The 14,507-nt window shown below is 41.7% G+C and overlaps 4 non-coding genes across 4 annotated transcripts; 3 read left to right on the top strand and 1 right to left on the bottom strand.

The window, feature by feature from the left end:
• The first annotated feature begins 6,754 nt into the window (after window positions 1–6,754).
• Window positions 6,755–6,827, top strand: trnar-acg (transfer RNA arginine (anticodon ACG)). The gene has a single exon. It is a non-coding gene; the product is annotated as a tRNA-Arg (tRNA).
• A 401-nt stretch (window positions 6,828–7,228) lies between these two features.
• trnae-uuc (transfer RNA glutamic acid (anticodon UUC)) lies at window positions 7,229–7,300 on the top strand. Its single transcript has one exon. It is a non-coding gene; the product is annotated as a tRNA-Glu (tRNA).
• Window positions 7,301–7,419: 119 nt separating this feature from the next.
• trnay-gua (transfer RNA tyrosine (anticodon GUA)) lies at window positions 7,420–7,506 on the top strand. The gene is given in 2 exon segments: window positions 7,420–7,456; window positions 7,471–7,506. It is a non-coding gene; the product is annotated as a tRNA-Tyr (tRNA).
• A 114-nt stretch (window positions 7,507–7,620) lies between these two features.
• On the bottom strand, window positions 7,621–7,692 carry trnae-cuc (transfer RNA glutamic acid (anticodon CUC)). The gene has a single exon. It is a non-coding gene; the product is annotated as a tRNA-Glu (tRNA).
• Window positions 7,693–14,507: the final 6,815 nt, after the last annotated feature.

Genomic DNA, 14,507 nt, shown 5'->3' with positions numbered 1-14,507 from the left:
CTATCAGAAATTTTATTTTCATAACATACATTTATCTACTATATTTCTTCTCCTATTTCCATATTTCCCTACATGCCAGTTCCTTCTGCATCACTTTCCTCTTCCATTGAGTCTCTCACCACTGTCAGCCTAGTGACACTTAAAGTTCCCTCGTTAACTACTTCTCACAGTATTGCTCTATCAAATGGTTAGTCTGACGATCCAAAAAATATAATCAGTATTGTCTCAGTCCCACTTATCTTTACAGTTTTACAGAAACCAAAATATTATGTTACTCAAATCCCAGCCCACAGCCATATAGCTGCTTTCTCTTTTTACCTTTATTAAATTGTAGTTTTCTTAGACATCTAATGTCATACATACATTTAATGGATTGAGAAACAAAACCTTTTCTTTTTAGAAGTTATATTCACTCCTCCTTTGTTCGCCCTCCGGCCTTTCAATAGAAATGAGGGAGCTCACTCTGGATAATTTGGATAGTGACTTAGCCAATGTGTCACTTTGTCTCTCTGCCGTCAAGTCTATATATACATATATATATATATAAAAAAAATTTTCCCTACGTTTATCCTTATGATCCCACCTAGTTGTCTATTTAAATTTAGACCCTCAGTTGAATTTAGACAAGAGTTTTACCCCAGAATGTATGGCAATCTTCTTTACAATTCCAATTTATATAAAATACTAATCCAGAGAGTAATTCAGTTCAATATCATAAATGACAAAAGCATTCATAATTACCAATAGCAGACAGAGCTGGAGAACCATTCCAATTAAAGCTCGTCCCATGTTCTGCATTGTCTTTTCATCAGATTGACTTAGAATTATCAACTTTTTTAAAGTTGGTCATTTCACTTAACCCATCTGTAATGATAAAACACTAATTCCAGAGGTTAATGACACAATATCCTCAAAATCAGGAAATAATAGTACCCCAAACTAATGCATACAAGACATAAAGTGCTGTCACCATCACACGCACTCATACTAGACACACATATGTTAACTGTTCATTTTCAATGTTCATTTTTCTTTATATTATTGCTAAAAGATTTAAATTTTAAATACGATTTTAAACTTCCCATTTTCCTGTAGCTTCTACCTAATTTTACATGGTCTCTTAACCAGTTTCAAAGCATGCCTGTTCATTATTCATTAGAATTTAACGATGTCAGCTGGGTTGTTTTGTTTCATTATCATTATTTTGCTTCAGCTTGCTCTAGCAGGCCGATGACAGAAAGACAGACACAGTTACCATCCCTTCCTCCGCTCAAGCAGTCTCTCTCACTATAAATAAATTTCTAAGACTGTAACTTATATAAAATGTAATATTAAATTTGTTACAATAATCTTTGACCATTCACCTTTGTTATCCATACTTTTCTTAAATCAAAAGCTGTCTTCATCTTTAGCCACCACCATGTCTAACGACCTTCAAGAGTTAAAACTATGTTACAGACATATTAGTTCAAAATCAACACTATGATTTTCCTTGCCCGTAAGGCAACCGACATCAAAAAGTTTTATTACTGTCTCCACAACAACTAATGGGAATCACTTCATGGAATCAGCTGGCCACTCCCGCTAATCATTTATCTTTAATTTTATTCTCTTCAGGGTGTCGTCCCCTGGCATAGTTGCAGACACTTGTCACAATGAAAAACAAGCCATACAATCAATGCGGTTTCTGGTGAGTGGTATAGAGGAACTCACATTTCTGGGTCAGACTGCCGTAAAGTTAATTTTAACCTCACAGCGCATCTCACCTCTCAATGCTCTGCTGACCCCGGTGGCCTCAAGTAATCAGCGCTCAACTGTCATACCTTTCTCACAAATAACAACTCCATCCGGAGTTTTCCAGTGTTCGTGACCCCCTGCGTTGGGCTGTCCCCTGGCCAGGAAGATCATCCCGTCATTGAGTAGCCACTCGTACACACGTACTCACTGGTGACCAGTCATTCCCAATAGAATCAGTTTTCTTCAACAGAACTCAGCTGTTTTCTGGAGCTTAGGAAAGGCACGTTCAAGAGTCACCAGAGCCATTCCGATTGCCTAATAGTGTTCACAGGGAGACAGGTTAATAACAACAGTATTTAATCACTTAAATCCATTAACTATCTTAAAAGCAGCAACCTAGCTACTCAGTGGATTTACATCACAACCGTACATTCAGTGTACATTTCCGTCGGCCCCGCCCCCGTTTCATGGTGGGGACTAAGATCAGACAAAGAAGTTACTGGTCCTAAAATAACCTAATCAAAGATGTCACTACAAATAGCTTATCACTTATGACACCGACTCAGGTAACAGCTTTTAGCTGACATTGAATGAGAGAGAGACATTGAATGAGAGAGGGACTGGTACACTGCACTCTCATGAACGTCTAACTTTATCTACCATCTTTTAACTCTATCCCAGCTTAAGGTATCTTTGCCAGATATTACATACGGTTTCAAATAAACATATTATTAATATTTGTCTTTTGCCCACACCTCAGGAAATTTAGGCATTACAAATTTCCACTCAGATTGAGTCTGTTGCACTGGCAGTTTCAGCCAGAGCACACATCAGATTCAGATAAGCAAACTGTTTCATTACAGCCAATAACAACCTTATCTTTTGAAAGCAAAACATCAGCTTCTAGTTCTTTCATGGTCAACTTTTCAAGCTGTTTGTTTAATCAGCATTTAGCAACTGTTAATCCAGTACTGCTTCTGCTTATTTGTTCTTACATAAAAATAATTATTCTAGTTCTCAATAACGTTTCACATTTCTCAATCTCAATTTTAATTGTCAAGTTCTCAACCATAGTTTAATATTTGACTTTAGTTTTCTCTTGGAGTTTATCAATCTCCAATTAGGATTCACACTATAAGTTTGACGAGGCAAGCACTCTCTGCTTGTGATACTTTTGCAGTTATTGTAAATCATATGTGAGATTAGTCTCTATATCATCTAAAACCTTTTTAAAATGTTTAATTACAACATAATCATCCTTTTAGTTACTTTGATAAATTTTGCAACTCACATCTGTTGGAGTCATTAATTTTACATCAACCTGTATTCATCAATTCACTTATAAAAATTACTATTATAGAAATTACTATTATAGATATTTTCTTCAAAAGGATTCACTTTAAGACTTCAATCTTTTGACCTTTTTATCTCTTATTTCTCAGACGAAAAATGTCACTGTCGTCATTTAAACACTGATCTACTTTCAAACCAATATTATTACCAAAAATGTGTTGTCATTTTATCACATTTTAAACACTTTCTCGGTGGGCATTTACAGTTACGTATTAAATGGTCCTGATGACCACCATTAAAACACTCTCGGCTCCAACTTACTGCACACCCTTGAATCAGTGTGTGTCCCATTCAGGAATGCAAACAGAGCCACTGATTAAGCAGTTCTCTGTATTCTTTTACAGTCCACCAGTGGCTGATTTAATCATAATATTCCAATCATAATCTTCATCATTATTATTGGCAGAACATTAATTTTCATAAGCTGCAAAATATTCTAAGTTGTTTTCACAAAGTGTCTGTTTAACTTTAGTCACACTTGTCCAAGGAAATGATCTTCGACCCATAATTTAATATACTTGCTTTTTGTAATCATCGTAAGCAATACAAGGCTAAACATTTTAATTTTTCAGTTTCTTTGTTTGTTTGTAGCCAGTCAAGTTGTTGTTTAAATTTCCAAACAGAAGCAAAACTTATCAAGACAACCATTTACTTAATAATTTCTGCAAATTTCTCTGAAGTGAGGGCTTCAGAGCACAGCTGCTTACAGCGTTCGCTCTTTTGTCTCACTATTAGTTTCAGGACTGTTCAGGTTACTGATCAAGTTACTCAGTTTGTCTACCATATCTTAATAACAGTTCAAACTCACCTGAAGTCATTGCAGAAATGGAGGCGGCGATCTTTGAACAACACAGCTTCGCTTCTCCGTGATGAAACTGCAGAGTATACTCCAAAATCACAGTTACATATACTGGTCCATGCCAATTTGGGTCACAACTTTTTTTTTCTTTTTTTTTCTCTCGGGATCGTTCCTGATGCATCCCTGGCAAACAACCCTATTTTTGTTAGTATCCCTAACTGCCTGATTCACTAAATTCGGGGATCCCCTATCTGAGATGGAAGAGATTGAGCAGGTTTACGGTGCCACTGGACCTCCCGTCCAGGGACGTACTCTGCTGGGGTGGTGCTACACCATTATTGCCAGTTGGGCCCCCACAGAGCACGCTTCGCTTGCGCTGTCTGCTGCCGTTACCCTTAACGACGCTTTCAGCGACTTCTTATCCTCTCAGCAGTAGGCCTACAACTTACTCCTTCACTCGCCTCATCGGAGTGAAGGCTACTTACTCCTTCACTCGCCTCATCGGAGTGAAGGCTCTCCCGCTCTCCTTCAAAATCTCTTCCAGTCAGACAGCCCTAACAATTAATAAAAGCTTACTACCTTGTGTGTTGATTTGCCAGAGATGTCACCACGGAATGATTGCCCGCCGCATCCTCCACCAAACTGTAAGGGGTGTACAGTTAAAGACCCAGAACCAGATATGAAGAATGAAGACCCAGAGTCAGAATTATAAAAAATTAAAGAAAATATTTACTGAAGATAGTTTGCAGTTTCATCAGCAGAAGTCAGCTTCAATACTCGCACAGGAGTTCGTAGGCCGCCCCGCTTACAGTTACAAAGATCACAGCAGTTATACGATTTCCAAGGTCTAAGCTACGTCATTGCTTACAGGATGAATGATTCTCATTGGCTATGAAATAGATAAACACAGTAATTTTCCACACATATACAGATAGACTGAAGCATATCTCCATCGATTATGCAGCTGAAGTAAGGCACGTCATGACCTTCCAGGTCGCAGATTTGGGTTGCTGGGCGCCAGTATGTCCAGAACAACAACTCAGTCAATCTCCAATAATGCCAGTGGTTCCTTAACCTGTAACCAAGAAGACTAACACACACACCGACACACAGCTTTTCCAAGGTTGAATTTGGCCAGGCTCTCACTATAAATAGGAGAGTCCTCTCAAAACATAAAGATAATGCGTTCTTTCTCTGAAGGATAGCTAAACTTTAGTCTAACTGGAAAGAAAGGCTTTAACGAAGAAATGGCCCCTTAAACTATTGGCTTCAATGACCCCTATATGTTTTAACACATTGAAGACCTTTCTCAAACACAAAACAAGTCCCTATTTCATTTCTGGAAGCTGTGTTAAATAAGCAAGCACTGCATTCAGATATCAAATACAGACATTAAAGAATACATGAAAAGAACATTTCAGTAATCACAATGGTAACTTATATAAATAAAGCAAAATCTCCAGAGAAGTCATTCAACTCATTTGATATTTAGAAGGAAACATATTGATTAATACCTTAATTATAATCAATCATTACATATACATTGAAGCAGCTGTTGATTCCAATCCACCCCCTTCACAGTAAAACATGATCCACTAAGTCAAACGCTTTTGTCAAATCAAAAAATAAGGCCGCACAATATTGTCTATTATCGAGAGCAGTAATTAAATCATTAGTGACTAATGTAGTAGCTGTTATCGTACTATGGCCCGCTCTAAATCCTGACTGAAATGCGTTGTAAATATCATGGCTAAGTAGATATTCTTTCATTTGATCATTTATAATAGATTCAAAAACTTTTGCTTAAACCCTTAATTTAGAAACCGGACGATAATTATTCAAATCGGAAGGATCGCCTCCTTTTAATAAAGGCATAACCATAGCCGATTTCCAAGATGGCGGAATTACATTAGTGGATAGACTCAAATTAAAAATCGATGCAATAGGTTCGGCAATAATATCTGCTGACAATTTTTTAAAAAAATTGGTTCAATTTGGTCAGACCCACCTGATTTCTTACAGTCTAAATTTCGGAGTAGTTTACGAACTTGGGACGGCAATACAGGGGCAAAAGAAAATAAATCTGATTCACTATTAGTCAACTCATCAGTTCTCTGTTCATCAAGGACCAAGGAATTGTCTGTTATCAAACCAGCTGAAATAAAATTACTATTAAACGTATTAACAATATCAGCCTTGTCTGTAATCAATCTTTGATTCAATTTTAAAACTTTTGGAAGATTAGTGGATGTATTTGATCCTATAAAAGATTTCGTTAATTTCAAAAATTTAGAAGGACAATTCATGTTATCATTAATCAGGTTTAAATAATACTGACTCTTCGAACTTTATATTAATTTTGTACACTTATTTCGTAATAATCTATATTGAGACCAGTCCTCCTCACCATTTGTTTTCTTTGCTTTAGACCAAGCCACGTTTCTTTGCTTAATAAGATTAGAGACGGATTGATTGAACCAAATATTATTTCTACCTCTCACCCGAAATCTACGTAAAGGAGCATGTTTATCACAAATTTCTAGAAAGATAGATTTGAAATAATCCCAAGCATCAACCACATCAGGTATAATTGAAACCAACTGTAAATCCCTATTATATACATCATGCAAAAAAGCCTGAACATTAAAATTTTTAAATTGACGTTTAAGATTTGAATTGAGAATTGAGATCCCCAACATGTGAGGCCTCCATCTTGAAGGTTTTTGTAGCAGGCCCCTCATCTGACCCCTTCCTGATGTTGGCTCCAGGTCTGTTAATAGCATGAGAAAAAGTAGATGTCATCACAGGCCTCTGCCCAGTCGAAAACCAACATGTGCCGTGTAAGCTCACGGACACCTGATCAGTGGGCCAGTGGTGCAATGGATAACGCGTCTGACTACGGATCAGAAGATTCTAGGTTCGACTCCTGGCTGGCTCGCTCTGCCTCTTTTACTATGCTGTCAGCCCTTAGCCGTTTTATTAACCCATAGTTTTTGTTGTTATTATTATTGGATTGGTTGAGAAATATTAAAAATTGACAGTCCAACAATAGGCTGCTTTGTCAGTAGGATAACGGTTACCATACAATACTATGCGTCTTTTAAAATGCATTGCATGAGTACTGTCACAAGGACATTGCTTTACGACCAGTTTGTAGTGTCTATTATACCATCGCAAGAATGGGAGGAAACTGAGCCCCTCATGAGGCAAATGAGAGCTCCCTCTGTTGAGCCTGATGAAATTGAATTCAGTAAACAATCCCTTCGGATCATTCCCATGTCCTTAAAGGGGACGGTCACACACTAAAAGTAAAAGGGTCTGCTCCAGGCAGAAGGAAGATCCCATATGGTCTAGCGGTCAGGATTCCTGGTTTTCACCCAGGCGGCCCGGGTTCGACTCCCGGTATGGGAAGATCGTGTTGTCTTTGCATCACTTAATCGAAACAACCAGCATGTATGTCTGTAGCAGTTTTAGCCAGTGGCGGAGATTCAGCAACCTGATATGTTGAGGTTCTGTCCCCAATCAGTGTGCCTTCGATAGCTCAGCTGGAAGAGCGGAGGACTGTAGGTGATAAGTTGGCAAACCTTAGGTCGCTGGTTCAACTCCGGCTCGAAGGAGTTCTTTTTCACACATAAACTTTTCCTTGGCCCTGCTTCTCGACGAGGGCGTCAGCGCTTGAGTTCGTAGTTCGCCATTTTACAATCACGGCCGCCGGTGGTGGGAAAAACTCATTCCCTGACCGGGAATCGAACCCAGGCCGCGGCGGTGAGAGCGCCGAATCCTAACCACTAGACCACCAGGGAAAGTCTGCTAACGACTTGCCCTCAAGCCTGGCTGTGGCCTTTACCAGATTTTGCAGCAAGACCACTAATACTTGTATTTTACTCCAGGAGAGGAGACGTCACCGACCCTGGCAAACTGACAAACTGTCACAGACTCTGTAGGAATATCCTAACAACACCACAACTTGCCATGAAAACAAAAACAATAAGATCGCCAACATGTGAGGCCTGCATCTCGAAGGTTTTTAAAGCAGTTTTTTGCAGACGTCTGTGGCCCTGGATCCCAGTTCTTCCACTGAGAAACTGTCACAGGCTCTGTAGTGATATCCTAACAACACCACAACTTAACATTTATTTTATTTTATTTCCTTTATATTTCCATGAAGGTCCCATTGAGATTAAAAGAAATCTCTTCCTCCAGTGAGTCCTGGCCAAGATGGCCACACTACAAATCACACAAAAACACATATAAAACATTCCAGAAAGTCAGGGCACAACATTCATCATAAATCAAGTAAAACAACAGCATGATTCAATCATTGTATGCTGCAGTAAATTTTTTAATACATTCAAAGGAGGAATTGTTTCAGGAGGGACAGTAGCTTGAAATTCATTCCACAGCCATGGAGCATAGTAGGAGAAAGATGATTTACCATGCTCTGAATGTACCCTAGGTACTACTAATTTAATCCCATTAGATGATCTAGTGCTATAGTTCTTTCTACATAAACATAGAAGACTAGTAATGTAATTTGGAAGTCTACCCATCAATGTCTTTACAATAAATTCTAACATATGGGATTTCCTTCTTTGATATAAAGAGGACCAACCCAAAAATGATTTCCATTACACGAGAGTAGATGTTAAAACTTCATGCTGATTTGTACTCGGCTTTCGCCAAGATAATCACCAACTAAGACGTAGCTTTACAGTAACCTATGCTTCTCCATCCATTTACGCTTCTTTCCATCAAGTGACGTGAATCTTCTGTCTGGTGTTAATACAGTGTATTGCGCGTCAGCACACACAACGGCTGCAACCACAGTGCGGTCCCCCATAACAACCCTCTGGATTGAGCGGAGTAGGGAACATCTCTAGGGTCTTCAAGTGGGCACCTTCCGTCCTCAGTGTTTCGTCGACTAGCCCACGACACCTCAAGAGGGCTCGACAGTGACTCTGGCGTCCCAGAGTCACCCCCCTCCGTCCCCCACTCAACTCAGCCCAGCTTACTGACCTCTCCATTCAACTCTCCCCGAAGATTGAGCCTCTCACACGTACCAGAGTACATGTATTAACCTCCTGTGTTTGTCTCCCAGCGCAAGCCCTCATTGACTCCGGGTCTGCGGGGAACTTCATATCCACCCAGTTTCTCCAAAAGTTGAATATTCGGCGACGCCGTCTGTGCCGAGATCTTCCCGTCCAAACCATACAAGGCAAGCCATTAGGTCGTGGTCGAATTCGCCATTATACACCCACTCTAACTCTTCGTATCGGCTGTTTACACTCTGAGGAAATTTCTCTTATGGTGCTGGAGGAGTCCACCGCGGATATCATCCTGGGACGTCCCTGGTTAGTACAACATCAGCCGGTACTCCACTGGGGAACTGGAGAGGTACTCCGTTGGGGTGAAGATTGCCATAGATCCTGCCTCAGTTCCATCCAGAAGGTTCATTCTTCGTCCCGTTCCAAGTCACCCGCGGGGGAAACTAGAGTTCCTGTCTGTTCTACTTCGGTGGAAAGCCCTGAAGTCCAAGTTCAAGGCGAAATCCCAGTGGAGTACCAGGCGTTCCAGGACGTATTCAGTAAGGAACTGGCAACCAAACTACCTCCACACCGGCCATGGGACTGCGCCATCGACTTGCTACCCGGAGCCACCCTTCGCAAAGGTCGTATATATCCTCTGTCCATCCCGGAACAGAAGGCCATGGAGGAGTATGTGAAGGAAGCTTTACATCAGCAGTTTATTCGACCATCTACCTCCCCTGCCGCTTCGAGCTTCTTCTTTGTGGCCAAAAAGGACGGAGGCTTGCGGCCCTGTATCGATTACCGTCATCTTAACTCTCAGACTGTCAAATTCAGCTATCCCCTTCCTCTGGTACCTGCCGCCCTGGAACAGCTGCGTGGTGCACGCATTTTCTCCAAACTGGACCTTAGAAGTGCGTATAATCTGATCCGAATCCGGCATGGAGATGAGTGGAAAACTGCCTTTGTGACCCCCTCGGGCCACTACGAGTATCAGGTCATGCCTTTCGGACTGTCCAACGCTCCTGCCGTCTTCCAAGGTCATATGAATGAAGTCCTTCGAGAGTTCCTCAACCGTTTTGTAATCGTCTACATTGATGATATACTCATATACTCTTCTTCTATGTCTGAGCACCATCAACATGTCATCCAGGTCCTCGAGAAGCTGAGAGCACACAGGTTATATCTGAAGCTGGAGAAGTGCGAATTTCACACCTCTACCGTTCACTTCCTGGGTTATGTCATCAACCAACAGGGCATCCAAATGGACCAGAGGAAGGTGGAAACTATCCAGAACTGGCCACAACCCTCCTCCGTAAAGGAACTGCAACGATTCCTGGGGTTCGCGAACTTCTATAGACGATTCATCCGGAACTACAGTCATATCAGTGCTCCCCTCACTTCTTCCCTCAAGGGACGGCCCAAGTCTCTGTCCCTATCTCCCTCCGCAGTACAGGCCTTCCAGCGTTTAAAGGAAACTTTCATCACTGCTCCCATCCTCATTCATCCAAACCCGGACCTTCCGTTTGTGGTAGAGGTAGATGCCTCATCTACTGGAGTAGGAGCAGTTCTCTCTCAGCGGCAGGGTGAGCCACCCAAACTCCTTCCATGCGCCTTCTTCTCCAAGAAATTAGCCCCGGCGGAGCGGAACTATGACGTCGGTAACCGAGAGCTGCTGGCCATCAAACTGGCCCTTGAGGAGTGGAGGCACTGGCTGGAGGGAGCTAACCATCAATTCACAGTAATCACCGATCATCGCAACTTGGAGTACTTAAGGGAGGCTAAAAGACTGAACCCTAGACAAGCCCACTGGGCTCTATTCTTCACACGCTTCAACTTTGTGGTGTCATATCGTCCCGGGAGTAAGAATTGCAAGGCTGATGCACTTTCACGACTCCATCACACCTCTGTTGAAGATCTTCATCCCGAACCTATCCTCCCTCCAGCCGTAATCCTCAGTCCAATCGTCTGGGAGGTTGACCAACAGATCTCCCAGGAACTGACACGTCAACCCGCTCCGCCGGGAGGTCCAGAAGGGCGTATTTTCGTACCTCCACATCTACGTACTCCCCTTCTGGACTCCGCTCACTCCCTTCCGGGCTCTGGACATCCGGGTAGCAAGCGTACCCTCTCGCTCCTCAGTCAACGGTACTGGTGGCCGTCCATCTCCAGAGATGTCTCCAGGTTCATCCGCGGTTGTTCAGTCTGTGCCATCACCAACACCCCGAGGAGAGTCCCAGAAGGCAAGCTCGTGCCGTTACCTCTTCCCAGGCGACCATGGTCACACATTGGTGTCGATTTCATGACTGATCTACCCAATTCAGAAGGCTTTACCTGCGTATTCGTTGTTGTGGACAGGTTCTCTAAAGGTTGTAAGCTGATTCCCTTACCTGGTCTTCCCACTGCGTTACAAGCAGCTGAAGCTCTATTCCACAACGTCTTTAGGAACTTCGGCCTCCCAGAGGATATCGTCTCGGATCGGGGACCTCAGTTCATCTCAAGAGTATGGCAAGCCTTCTTCAAACTCCTCGGGGTCACCATCAGCCTTTCCTCAGGCTACCATCCGCAGACTAACGGCCAGACTGAGCGGAAGATTCAGGAGATTGGACGTTACCTGCGGACGTACTGCCATCAGTACCAGGACAGCTGGAACCGTTACCTCCCATGGGCTGAGTATGCCCAAAACTCTCTGCGGCAGAACACCACCGGGCTCACCCCCTTCCAGTGTATCCTTGGTTACTAGCCTCCACTCTTTCCTTGGTCGGGTGAGCCCTCGGAGGTTCCAGCTGTCGACTTCTGGTTCCATCAGAGCGAGGGGGTATGGGACTCAGCTCACGTGCATCTACAGCAGGCAGTACGGAGACACAAGGAACAAGCGGACCGTCACCGACTCGACACCCCTCAGTATCAGCCAGGTCAAAAGGTGTGGTTGTCGACTCGAGACATCCGTCTCCGTCTACCTTGCCGTAAGCTGAGTCCTCGATTCATCGGACCATTCACCATCCAGAGGCAGTTGAACGAAGTGACCTACAGGCTCAATCTTCCCCCTCATTTCAGGATTGCTCCTTCATTCCATGTTTCCTTACTTAAACCCTTCACTGACCCTGTCACCCCTGTTCCCTCAGATAACCTTCCCACTGACGTACCTCCTCCCGTTCCCGTTGAAGAGGAGCCCATTTATCGAGTCCGCTCTATCATGGATTCTCGGCGGCGAGGTCCTCGGCTGGAGTACCTGGTGGACTGGGAGGACTACGGACCAGAGGAACGTTCCTGGGTCCTGCGAGATGACATCTTGGATCCAACGCTACTCACCCAGTTCCACAGTGATCATCCGGATCGTCCGGCTCCCAGGGGTCGTGGTCGACCTCGCCGCCGGCAGCGCCCGTCTCAGGCGTCAAGAGCCGCCTCGGGAGGGGGGGGTACTGTCAGGGTTACATCATCCAGATCACCATCTCCGCCCACTCGTTCCCTTTCACCCAACCAGACTTTTCCCCGTTCATTATCCCCTGAGTACTAATCAACGTCACCTGTGTCCCATCAACCATATGGACTATAAAACACTCACCTTCACTGCAGTCACTTGTCTGGTCTCGTCATTCCATGGCTCACAGACTTCCCGATCACTTACCTTCTACTTACCGTCGCTTCACTCATCTTGGATCAACCCATCCGTACCAGCCATCGCCACGCCACCTGCAAGAGAGGGAAAGAAAGAGAGAGACTTAAAACCACAGCTAAGCTTCATTGAACTTTCTATGTTACTTCTTCTCACCTGTTATCTCCGACCGCAATCCTTCTGCAAAATAAACACTGATAACTTACCATCTTGTCTGATTCCTCTGTGATCCGTGACAATATGCTCTAGTTTTTATAATTTCCAATTCATTTTATAATGAACTAAGAAGAATAGTTAATCCATTCTTTTCACTACTCCCCTTTATAGACCCAAAAGGTTCAAAACACTGGTTGAAAACACAAAGGTTGTCAAACTGCAAATAAACAACATAAAAAAAAATAATAAGACCCATAATAATCCACTTTAAGTCTCTCCATGAATTCATCCTTCAGTTTACAATCACCATCTTAATTATATAACATCTTATACTTTTTTTTTACTCTTTTCAAAAATAGAAATAAAATAAAACAAATTCAAATCATCATTTCAATCATTATTTTACCCCTAAAATATAGAATTGTTCCCCATTCTGCTAAATGCATTCCTTATCTTTATATCACGTTAATCCCTGTTAATCATACTCAATGCCTTTATTATTATTATTTTTTTTTTTATCTGAAACATCATTTTTCATACCATTTCAACTTGATTTGACTTAACAGGTGTTAATAAATAGTTCCATAAATTCTATCAGAAATTTTATTTTCATAACATACATTTATCTACTATATTTCTTCTCCTATTTCCATATTTCCCTACATGCCAGTTCCTTCTGCATCACTTTCCTCTTCCATTGAGTCTCTCACCACTGTCAGCCTAGTGACACTTAAAGTTCCCTCGTTAACTACTTCTCACAGTATTGCTCTATCAAATGGTTAGTCTGACGATCCAAAAAATATAATCAGTATTGTCTCAGTCCCACTTATCTTTACAGTTTTACAGAAACCAAAATATTATGTTACTCAAATCCCAGCCCACAGCCATATAGCTGCTTTCTCTTTTTACCTTTATTAAATCTGAGTTTTCTTAGACATCTAATGTCATACATACATTTAATGGATTGAGAAACAAAACCTTTTCTTTTTAGAAGTTATATTCACTCCTCCTTTGTTCGCCCTCCGGCCTTTCAATAGAAATGAGGGAGCTCACTCTGGATAATTTGGATAGTGACTTAGCCAATGTGTCACTTTGTCTCTCTGCCGTCAAGTCTATATATACATATATATATATTTTTTTTTTTTTTCCTACGTTTATCCTTATGATCCCACCTAGTTGTCTATTTAAATTTAGACCCTCAGTTGAATTTAGACAAGAGTTTTACCCCAGAATGTATGGCAATCTTCTTTACAATTCCAATTTATATAAAATACTAATCCAGAGAGTAATTCAGTTCAATATCATAAATGACAAAAGCATTCATAATTACCAATAGCAGACAGAGCTGGAGAACCATTCCAATTAAAGCTCGTCCCATGTTCTGCATTGTCTTTTCATCAGATTGACTTAGAATTATCAACTTTTTTAAAGTTGGTCATTTCACTTAACCCATCTGTAATGATAAAACACTAATTCCAGAGGTTAATGACACAATATCCTCAAAATCAGGAAATAATAGTACCCCAAACTAATGCATACAAGACATAAAGTGCTGTCACCATCACGCGCACTCATACTAGACACACATATGTTAACTGTTCATTTTCAATGTTCATTTTTCTTTATATTATTGCTAAAAGATTTAAATTTTAAATACGATTTTAAACTTCCCATTTTCCTGTAGCTTCTACCTAATTTTACATGGTCTCTTAACCAGTTTCAAAGCATGCCTGTTCATTATTCATTAGAATTTAACGATGTCAGCTGGGTTGTTTTGTTTCATTATCATTATTTTGCTTCAGCTTGCTCTAGCAGGCCGATG

The sequence above is a fragment of the Siphateles boraxobius genome, unplaced genomic scaffold (assembly GCF_051911475.1).
Source record: "Siphateles boraxobius isolate OS27281-9 unplaced genomic scaffold, OSU_SipBor_1 77, whole genome shotgun sequence".
Classification (NCBI taxonomy): Eukaryota; Metazoa; Chordata; class Actinopteri; order Cypriniformes; family Leuciscidae; genus Siphateles; species Siphateles boraxobius.
This window is presented reverse-complemented; position numbering and strand designations above follow the sequence as displayed.